This window comes from Dipodomys spectabilis, unplaced genomic scaffold (genome assembly GCF_019054845.1).
Source record: "Dipodomys spectabilis isolate Male_0828 unplaced genomic scaffold, ASM1905484v1 ptg000360l, whole genome shotgun sequence".
NCBI lineage: Eukaryota > Metazoa > Chordata > Mammalia > Rodentia > Heteromyidae > Dipodomys > Dipodomys spectabilis.
This window is the reverse complement of record NW_024871037.1, coordinates 1,127,108-1,137,026: the sequence shown is the minus strand read 5'-3', so window position 1 is coordinate 1,137,026 and position 9,919 is coordinate 1,127,108.

The following is a 9,919-nucleotide window of genomic DNA, read 5'->3' as shown; positions in this document are numbered from 1 at the left end:
GCTTGAACTCAGGGCCTGGGCACTGTCCCTAAGCTGCCCCAGCCCTGTCTTCTTTGTTTAAAGAATGATCAAAGCCGGGCACCAATGGCTCAAGCCTGTACTTCTAGTTACTCAGGATGCTCAGATCTGAGGATCACAGTTGGAAGCCAGTTTGGGCAGGAAGGTCTTTGAGACTCTTATCTCCACTGACCCACCCAAAAGTCCTAAGTGAAGCTGTGGCTCTAAGGCTAGAACACTAGCCTGGAGCACAAAAGCTCTGGGACAGGGAGTGTCCAGGCCCTGAGTTCTAGTGCCAGTAAATAAAATATAACTTTGGTTACAGGATGAAGAATGCATTATTATTTAGCTAGGGAAAGTAGCTAGAAGGGATCAATAGCAGTCCTTCTGTGGGATGGTGTGATTTGAAATGAGGAAGGAATGAAACAGTGCTAGAGGAAGCCTTGGGGGCTGGGAAGGTGGCTTAACAGTAGAGTACTTGCCTTGCCTGCATGAGGCTCTGGGTTCGATTCCTTATTACCACATAAGCAGAAAAAGCCGGAAGTGCTTCTATGGCTCAATAGTAGAGCACTAGCCTTGAGCTGAAGAGCTCTGGGACAGCACTCAGGCCCAGAGTTCAAGCCCCATGACTGACCAAAAAAAAAAAAGAGAAGGAAGCCTTGGTTTTTACCTTGGGTGGTGAGGTCAAAATTAGGCCTCTCAAAACAGCAAGTGTTATCTTCTGCATCCTGTATTGTTTGAAGAAGAGATTTCCTTTGCCAAAGCACTAACTTAAAAACCTCATACAATAACAATAAAACTTGTTTTCCCCCTTTCCATCAATGGTTAGGATTTATGTTTTGTAGTGAAACATTCCTCTTTCATTCAAAGATCACCTGCTCATTCTCCTTTTATTCAACTGGTGGTGCCAGAATTGGATTTATCCTGCATGCTTATGGTCTGATCTCAAAAGCTAAGCGGGGCCATACCTATCTTCCCATGTGTACTTTTAAAATTTCTTTTTACCTTTATTGTGAAGGTCCTAAGGCTTGAACTCAGGACCTGGGTGCTGTCCCAGAGCCTTTTCTTTTTCTTTTCCCCTTAAGGCTAGAGCTCTACCAGTTGAACCACACCTCCACGTCCAGATTTTTTTTTGGGGGAGGAGGGGAAGGAGGGGGTAATTAATTGGAGATAAGTCTCACTGGACTTTGCCCCCTGTATACTTAGTTCTCAACCTATTGAGTAGCTGGGATTACAGGCTGCAGCCACTGGCACCTGACTCCTGAGATATCTTGATTTCTGAAAGCTGATAAGGGATCTGGAAATTGCTTAATCAAGAAAGGCTCTCTGGTGGGCTGGGAAAGTGGCTTAGTGGTAGACTGCTTGCTTAGCATGCACGAAGCTCCAGGTTTGATTCCTCAGTACCACATACATAGAAAAAGCCGGAAATGGGCCTGTGACTCAAGTGGTAGAACGCCAAGCCTTGAGTACCAAGAGGCAGGGACAGCGTTTAGGCCCTGACCTGAGTTCAAGCCCCAGGACTGGCCAAAATAAACAAACAAATAAAATAATAATAATGCTCTGTAGATCTCAAGCAGGTTTGGAGCCACCGACCTATTTAAAAGCTCAGAGATGGCCGCGATCTCATAATTTGTGTCCATACTAGGTTGTGCTAATTAGGTAGATAGCATTCTAAATACAGGCTAGCTCTGCCTCCTGGCTAAATAAATGTCCCCTCTGGAATGCAGAACATTCCAGCAGAAGCCCTACAAATTCTTTCACTAGAGCTTCTCTGACAAATTTACACCAGCACCAAGGATTACTTTGAACCAGCCCCCAGGGATTTCCATAGCTTCCTTCCTCATCTCCTACCATCCCGACATTCCTTTCTCCAACTAGACTCTCCCTCCAAAACTCAAAACTCAATTCCCACTCTAACACGATTAGCCTGAAATGGAATTTATTTTATGATTATTTTTTTGTTGTTGGTGGTGGTCCTGGAGCCTGAACTCTGGGCCTGGGCGCTGTCCCTCAGCTCTTCAGCTCAAGGGTAGCACTCTACCACTTGAGCCACAACCCTACTTCTGGTTTTCTGGTGGTTTATTGGAGATAAGAGTCTTACAGATGTTCCTGACTGGGCTGGCTTTGAACCATGATCCTCAGCTCTCAGCCTCCTGAGTAGCTAGGATTACAGACATGAGCCAACATCAGGTCTTAGGAAAATATCTTCTTCTGGGGCTTCATCTTATTTTTCCTCCTCTTCTTCCTCTTCCTCTTCCTCCTCCTCCTCCTCCTCTTCCTCCTCCTTCTTCTCTTTTGCTAGTCCTGGGGCTTGAACTCAGGGCCTGGGCACTATCCCTGAGCTACTTTGGCTCAAGGCTAACTCTCTACCACTTGAGCCACAGCGCCACTTCCAGCTTTTTCTGTGTATGTGGTACTGAGGAATGGAACTCAGGACTTCAAGCATGATAGGCAAGCACTTTACCACTAAGCCACCTTCCCAGCCCTTTTTTGCTTTTAATTTTTGAGCATCAGCCGGGAAGTCCCACCTCCCCTATTATCTTCCACTGTGGTTCAAATGGTGGAGCACTAGCTTTGAGCGAAAAAGGCTCAGGGACAATGAGTGTTCAGGCATGACCATCACCAAAAAAACTCAAGGCTAGCGTTCTACCACTTGGAGCCACAGCGCTACTTCCAGTTTTCTGGTGGTTTATTGGAAGAGTCTCATGGACTTCTTTCCTGGGCTGGCTTTGAACTGAGATCCTCAGATCTCAGCCTCCTCAGTAGATAGGATTACAGTTGTGAGCCACCAGCGTCCATCTTGGATTGGTTCTTAAATGCTACAGGGCCTAGGACAAGTGTGTCCTTAGGCCCAGGGGCGATGGTTGCCATCTCTAGCCGGAAGGCAGTTTCCTATTATTATTATTTGCCAGTCCTGGGGCTTGAACTCAGGGTCTGGGCACTGTCCCTGAGCTTCTTCTGTTCAATGCTAGCACTGTACCATTTGAGCCACAGTGCTACTTCCGGCTTTTTCTGTTTATGTGGTACTGAGGAATCGAACCCAGGGCTTCATACATGCTAGGCAAGCACTCTACCACTAAGCCACATTCCAAGCCTCTGTTCTGCTCTGTGGTAGAGCACCAGCCAAGAGCCAAAGCACCAATGTAAGACCCTGCCTGAGTTTGAGTTCCCAAATGGGCCCACCACGCACACGCGCACACGTGTGCGCGCGCGCACACACACACACACACACACACACACACACACACAGAGCTTTGAGCTTCCTGGAGAACTGAGCGTTTCTGTGTTCTCAGTCGTGGGATGGGGAGAATGTTAGTGGTATGAATGAAGACCAAGCCTTTGAACTGTATCTTGAAGGCAGTGCGTTCAGAAAAAGCTTCTGAGAAAATATCTCTTCTCCTCCTTTCCTCCCTCCTTCCTTCCTTCCTCCTGGTCTGATTTCTGCCTTGAGATGGTGAGGTGGAAGGTTGAGGATTTTCTTCCACTTTCCCGTACTCCTGAGCCGACTGGCCACCAGAGGGCGCCCGGGAACCAGGATAATATTCTTTGGGAGAGACGAGGTGAGCTGCTGGCTTTTTGGAAAGAGTTATAGAGAGACTAAGCCAGAAACCAAATGGGCCCCCAATTTGTTTTGTTTTCTGTTTTCAGAACTGTTTCCCCCTCCTTTTCTTTTATTGCTAGTAATGAGCTCGCTCAGCTTGCTTGGCTGGTACTTTACTTGGGTATTTACCTCTATTTTTGCCTATTTGCTGGTTATTTTGGAGATGGAGTCTTGAGGACGTTTTTTTGCCCAGGGCAGTTTCAAACCACCATCTTCTGGATCTCAGCCTCCTGAGTAGCTAGGATTATAAGCTTGAGTCACTGGTGCCTGGCTTCAGAACTCTTTGCAAGATGGGGCATGCTCAGACACAAGAACATCACAGCTAGGTTATTCATCTCTGCTGGCCATTTATCTAATATGGATTAGTCACATTTTTGCAGAGGCAAAGACATAAGAAGTCCGGGTGCCAGTGTGGCTCACGCCTGTAATCCTAGCTACTCAAGAGACTGAGCTCCAAGGATCACAGTTCAAAATCAGTGTGGGCAGGAAGGCCTGAGAGACTCTTATCTCCAATGAACCACCAAAAAGCTAGAAGTGGGGCTGTGGTTCAAGTGGCAGAGTGTTAGCCTTGAGTGAAAAAATTGAAGGATAGCTCCCAGGTCCTGATCTCAAGCCCCACCAGGACTGGCATCAAAAAAGGGGAGGGGAGAGAGAGAGAGAGAGAGAGAAGAGACAGAGAGAGGCAGAGAGACAGAGAAAGGGAAAGAGTTCCCAAATTTACTCTTTGAATTAGCAAAACCAGAATAAAGAGAAAACTTCATGTGGAAGAGCTTGGAAATATCAGAGGTCTGGGCTGGGAAGGTGGCTTAGTGGTAGAGTGCTTGCCTAGCATGCATGAAGCCCTGGGTTCCATTCCTCAGCACCACATGCACACACACACACACACACACACACACACACACACACACACACACACACACACACACACACACACACACACACACACACACACACACACAGAAAAACCCGGAAGTGGCACAGTGTCTCAAGTGGTAGAGTGCTAACCTTGAGCAAAAGAAGCTCAGAGACAGTGCCCAGACCCTGAGTTCAAGCCCCACGACTGGCAAAAAATTAAAAATCAAGGATCTTTCTAGCTTATCATTACTCTCCACCCCTTCAATATACTTAGCAGAGAGGAAACACTGCTGGGATTGGGTTGGGGGGAGGGCTAAGAAGAAGTGGGGAGCTGGGCAGGCCAGGCTTTGAGGTGTCATAACTCTGTCCAGGCCTGTCTCAATCTTTGGGCCTTAGTAGGAGCCATTGCTCCTGGGGCTGACCTCCTATCCTGGCTGAGGTAAAAGCTTCTTGTACAATCTGCCACCGCTGTTGAACAAATTGCCCACATTGGGCAAGGTGCTGTGTGGGAGAGAGGCGGAGGGTAGAAGTTGGAGCTGACCCTCCCCCTTTTGACCTCTCTGAGCAGTGCCCGTCCCAGAGCGAACTGGAGCTGGGCCTCTGCACATCTTTCCAGTCTGAGGTCCACGACTCCGAGGCTGGCTCCAGGACTGTGCGTGCATTCTGTAGGAAAGGGGTAGAGCTGAGGAGAAAACCCAACCCATTCCTCCAAGGGAATGAGTTGAATGAGCTGTGAATGCTGGGGCTCTAGGCCACAAGACTGATGTGGCCTCTGTCCTGAATGAGGAGCCTTTTTCACAAGAATCTTGCCAGACCACTGCTCTATGTGGAACGGTGAGCAGTCCTATATGCATGGTTGGGGAGGAGGAAAGAGGAATTGACTCCCCACCCCTACCCCCAGCCCCCCACTACATCACCCTCAGGCTGTTTTGAGGTTTCCTGAGCACAACCTGAGCCTCCTTCCCTTATACACATTCAAGATGGCCTGGCTGGGGTCTGGTAGGGTCTTCAGAGGAGAATTAGATTGGTTCTTTTTTATTTTTCCAGTCCTGGGGCTTGAACTCAGGGCCTGGGTGCAGTCCCTGAGCTGCTTTTTGCTCAAGGCTAGCACTCTACCACTTGAGCCACAGCACCACTTCTGACTTTTTCTGTGCATGTGGTATACTGAGGAATCGAACCCAGGGCTTCATGCATACTAGGCAAGCGCTCTACCACTAAGCCACCTTCCCAGCCCTAACTGGGAACAACCTAATTGGTTGTTCTTTTTGTTTGGGGGCAGGGCTTGAACTCAGGGCCTCTTTCTTCAGTTCACCCTTTTGTCTGGACACTATCTCAGCGCTCTTTTTTGCTCAAGGCTAGCACTCTACCACTTGAGCCACAGCACCACCTCCATTTTTTTTTACATTGTTGATCATAATGGCCTGAGCCTTGTCCTTGAGCTTTTATGCTCAAGGCTAGATAGACCTCTACCACTTTGAGTCACACTGCCACTCCTGGGTTTCTGGTCGTTATTTGGAGATAAGTGTCTCATGGATTTTTTTTCCTGCCCAGGCTGGCTTTGAACCTGGATCCTTATCGATTGCAGCCTCCTGAGTAGCTGGGATTACAGGCATGAGTCACTGACACCTGGCCCAGCTGGACACTTCTGAGTTCTGACTCAGAACACACAGGTACTTGACTGGGTTCAGCCAGGACATAGTTGGTGTGAGATTCATGGTGAGTCCGTCTAACTTGGTTATGGAAGGGCCCCGGGGCAGCTCAGGACTTTCCTCACCTCTACATCTCCAGAGAACTCAAGATGGACCTCAGTTCTGATCAGCTGTTCTAGGGGGTAGTTCATTTTGGGTACTGAAGGTTCTAGGAGCCTGAAGATCTCTCCCCTCTACCTAATGCCCTACACAGCTTCCTCCATTTTAGGGAACAGTGGACATTTCCTGTGGGTGGGCCAAGGATGGGATAAAAGGCCTGGGCCTGCTCCTATACACTAAGAATGAATGAATGAATGATTGATGGATTGTGCTAGCCCTGGGGCTTGAACTCAGGGCTTAGGCACTGTCCCTGAGCTGCTTTTGCTCAAGGCTGGAGCTCTACCACTTGAACCACTTGTTCTACTTGTGGCTTTTCAGTGGTTCATTGGAGATAAGAGTCATCTGGATTTTCCTGCCCAGGCTGACTCTGAATTGGGATCCTCACATCCCAGCCTCCTGAGTAGCTAGGATGACAGGCACGAATCATTGGTGCCTGTTTGCCTAGGATAAATCTAGAATAACTGAGGACTTTTTTCATTTTCTCCTTCCTTCCATTCCTTTCACTTTGTGTGTGTGTGTGTGTGTGTGTGTGTGTGTGTGTGTGTGTGTGTCTGTCCGTTGTAGGGCTTAAACTCTGAGCCTGGGTGCTGTCCTTCAGCTCTTCAGCTCAAGGCAAGCGCTCTACCACTTGAGCCACAGCACCACTTCCAGCTTTTTCTGTTTATGTGGTGCTGAGGAATTGAACCCAGGGCCTCATTCATGTGTTTTTTTTCCACCCCCCTTTATTTATTTTTTGGTTGGTCGTGGGGCTTAAACTCAGGGCCTAGGCTCTGTCCCTGAGCTTTTTTTTTGTTAGTGCTCTACTACTTTGAGCCACAGTGCCACTTGCAATTTTTCTGGTGGTTCATTGGAGATAAAAGTCTCATGGACTTTCCTGCCCCAGCTGGCTTTGAACCCCGATCCTCAGATCTCAGTCCCCTGAGTAGCTAGGATGACAGGCGTGAGCCACTAGTGCCCCAGCCTACGTTTGTTTTTACCCATTACTCCGTGTGTGTGTGTGGGGGGGGGGGGCTGGGACTTAAACTCAGGGCCCCTGTCCTTGTCCCTTAGCTTTATCCCTCAGGGCAAATGCTCTGTCACTTAAGCCATAGCTCCACTTCTGGCTTTCTGGTGGTTCATTGGCACAACCAATGTCCTCCATCAAGGGGCTCCAGCTGTGTTACCCAGGCTGGGACTTGAACTCAGGGCCTGGGCACTGTCCTTGAGCTGCTTTTGCTCAAGGCTAGTGCTCTGCCACTTGAGCCACAGCACCACTTCCAGCTTTTTCTGTATATGGTACTGAGGAATTGAACTCAGGCAAGCACTTATTGCTAAGCCACGTTCCTAGCACCCAATCTTGAAGTGAGGAAAATAAAGGAATCAGCAGAGCCCTAGGCTTGATGTCCTTTGGATGATCTCTTCTCTAGCTGCTAGAAAGGGACTGATGTGAGCCAGGCGCTGGTGGCTCACACCTGTCATCCTAGCTACTCAGGAGGCTGAGATCTGAGAATCAGGGTTTCAAAGCCAGCCTGGGCAGCAAAGTCCATGAGACTCTGATCTCCAAGGAACCACCAGAAAACTGGAAGTGGCGCTGTGGCTCAAAGTAGTAGAGTGCTCGCCTGGAGCAAAAGAGCTCAGGGACAGCGCCCAGGCCCTGAGTTCAAGCCCCACAACCTACTGGGGGAGGGGGGGAGGAATGAGAGAGAGACAGAGAGCATGAGAGATTGAGGTGCAAGACTCGCTTGACCAAGAGGTCATTGGAGCAACGCTTGGATGTGAAACAGGCTTGCGCAGGAGCCCACTTCTCCTTCCTCCTCCCGGGGCTGAGTGTACAATCAGTGGCAATCGTTCAGGTGTTTACCCTCCACCATATCCTGTCCAAGCCTCCAGGGTTGCACAGCATCTGAAACCAAGATTTCGCCCAGGCCTCATGGCCAGTACACAGAGAATCTAGCACTCAAATTTGCCTTGTGGACTTTTAGACCTGTCATTACCTTAACCTATCTTTTCTTTTTTTTTTTTTTTTTTGTCGGTTGTGGGGCTTGAACTTGGGGCCTGGGCGCTGCCCCTGAGCTCTTCAGCTCGAGGCGAGCGCCATACCACTTGAGCCACAGCGCCACTTCTGGTTTGCTGGTGGTTCATTGGACATAAGAGTCTCATGGACTTTTCTGCACAGGTTAACTTCGAACTGTGATCCTCAGATTTCAGTCTCCTGAGTAGCTAGGATAACAGGCATGAGCCACCAGCATCTGGCTTCTTCCTTCTTCCTCCTTTCTTCTCCTTCTTTTTGTTTATGTGGTACCAAGGAATTGAACCGAAGGCCTCATGCATGCTAGCCAAGCACTCTACCACTAAGCCACATCTCCAGCCCCCCCCCCCTTTTTTTTTTGCTAGGCCTGGGGTTTGAACTCAGGACCTGGGCTCTGTCCCTAAGCCTCTCTGTGAGCAAGATTAGCGCTCTACCACTTGAGCCACAGCGCCACTTCTGCTTTTTCTGATTCACTGAGGAATCAAACCCAGGGTTTCATGCATGCTAGGCAAGCACTCTTTAACATGCTGATCCTGGAGAGCTGTGAAGGTGGCTCAGTGGTTCAGTTCTTGCCTTCCAAGCAGGAGGCCCTGAGTTCGATTCTTCAATACCTCATAAGTAGAAAAAGCTGGAAGTGGTACTGTGGCTTCAATGGTAGAGCACTCACCTTGAGCTGAAGAGCTGAAGATCAGTGTCCAGGCTGAAGGTCAGTGTCCAGGCCCAGAGTTCAGGCCCCACGACCGGCAAAAACATAAAAAATGCTGATCCTGGGGCTTGAACTCATGGCCTGGGTGCTGTTCCTAAGCATTTGTGCTCAATGCTAGTGATCTAACACAAGCCATAGCTCCACTTCTGGCTTTTTTGGTGGTTAGAGATAAGAGATTCCCAGCTTTTCCTGCTTGGGCTGCCTTGAACCTCAACCCTCAGATCTCAGCCTCCTGAGTACCTAGGATTACAGTGAGCCACTGGTACTTGGTTTTTAACTGGGTTCTTGCTCTTCCTTTCAACCCACCTGTGTTAGCCTAGTGTCTTACCTAGAACTCTGGGCAAAGTTGTTTTGAGATCCTAAGTCATTTTGAGAGAGGGGCAGGAAGTGGCTATGTTTATAGCAGCCTGGCAGTTAGGAATTTGTGGGGAAGGCCTAATACCAGCCAGAGGATGCGTGGGATCCTGTGGGCGGGTTTGAAGCAACTCCTGGGCAGTGATGTGAAGGGTGGACTGTGGTGGACTGGGAGGAACTTAGAACTTAAGGAATGTGAAGTCTGGAGGTGGTGATGGAATTTCACTTAGGAGGAAAGGTGTCAGGCTGCCTGCAGGTGGCGCTCAAGGCCAGTGAGGATTGTCCTAGGAGAAAAAGGGAGCAGGTAGGTGGTTATTATTATTATTTTTTGTTTCCTTTTCTTTTTTTGTGCCAATCTTGGGGCTTCTTTTGTTCAAGGCTAGTGCTCTACCACTCACGCCACAGTGCCACTTCTGGCTACTTCTGTGTATGTGGTACTGAGGAATGGAACCCAGGACTTCGGGCATGCTTGGCAAGCACTTTACCACTAAGCCACCTTCCCAGCCCAAGTCGGTGAGACTCATCTCCAATAATTTACTCAGAAAAAGACAGAAGTGGCGCTGTGGCTCAAGTGGTAGAGTGCTAGCCTT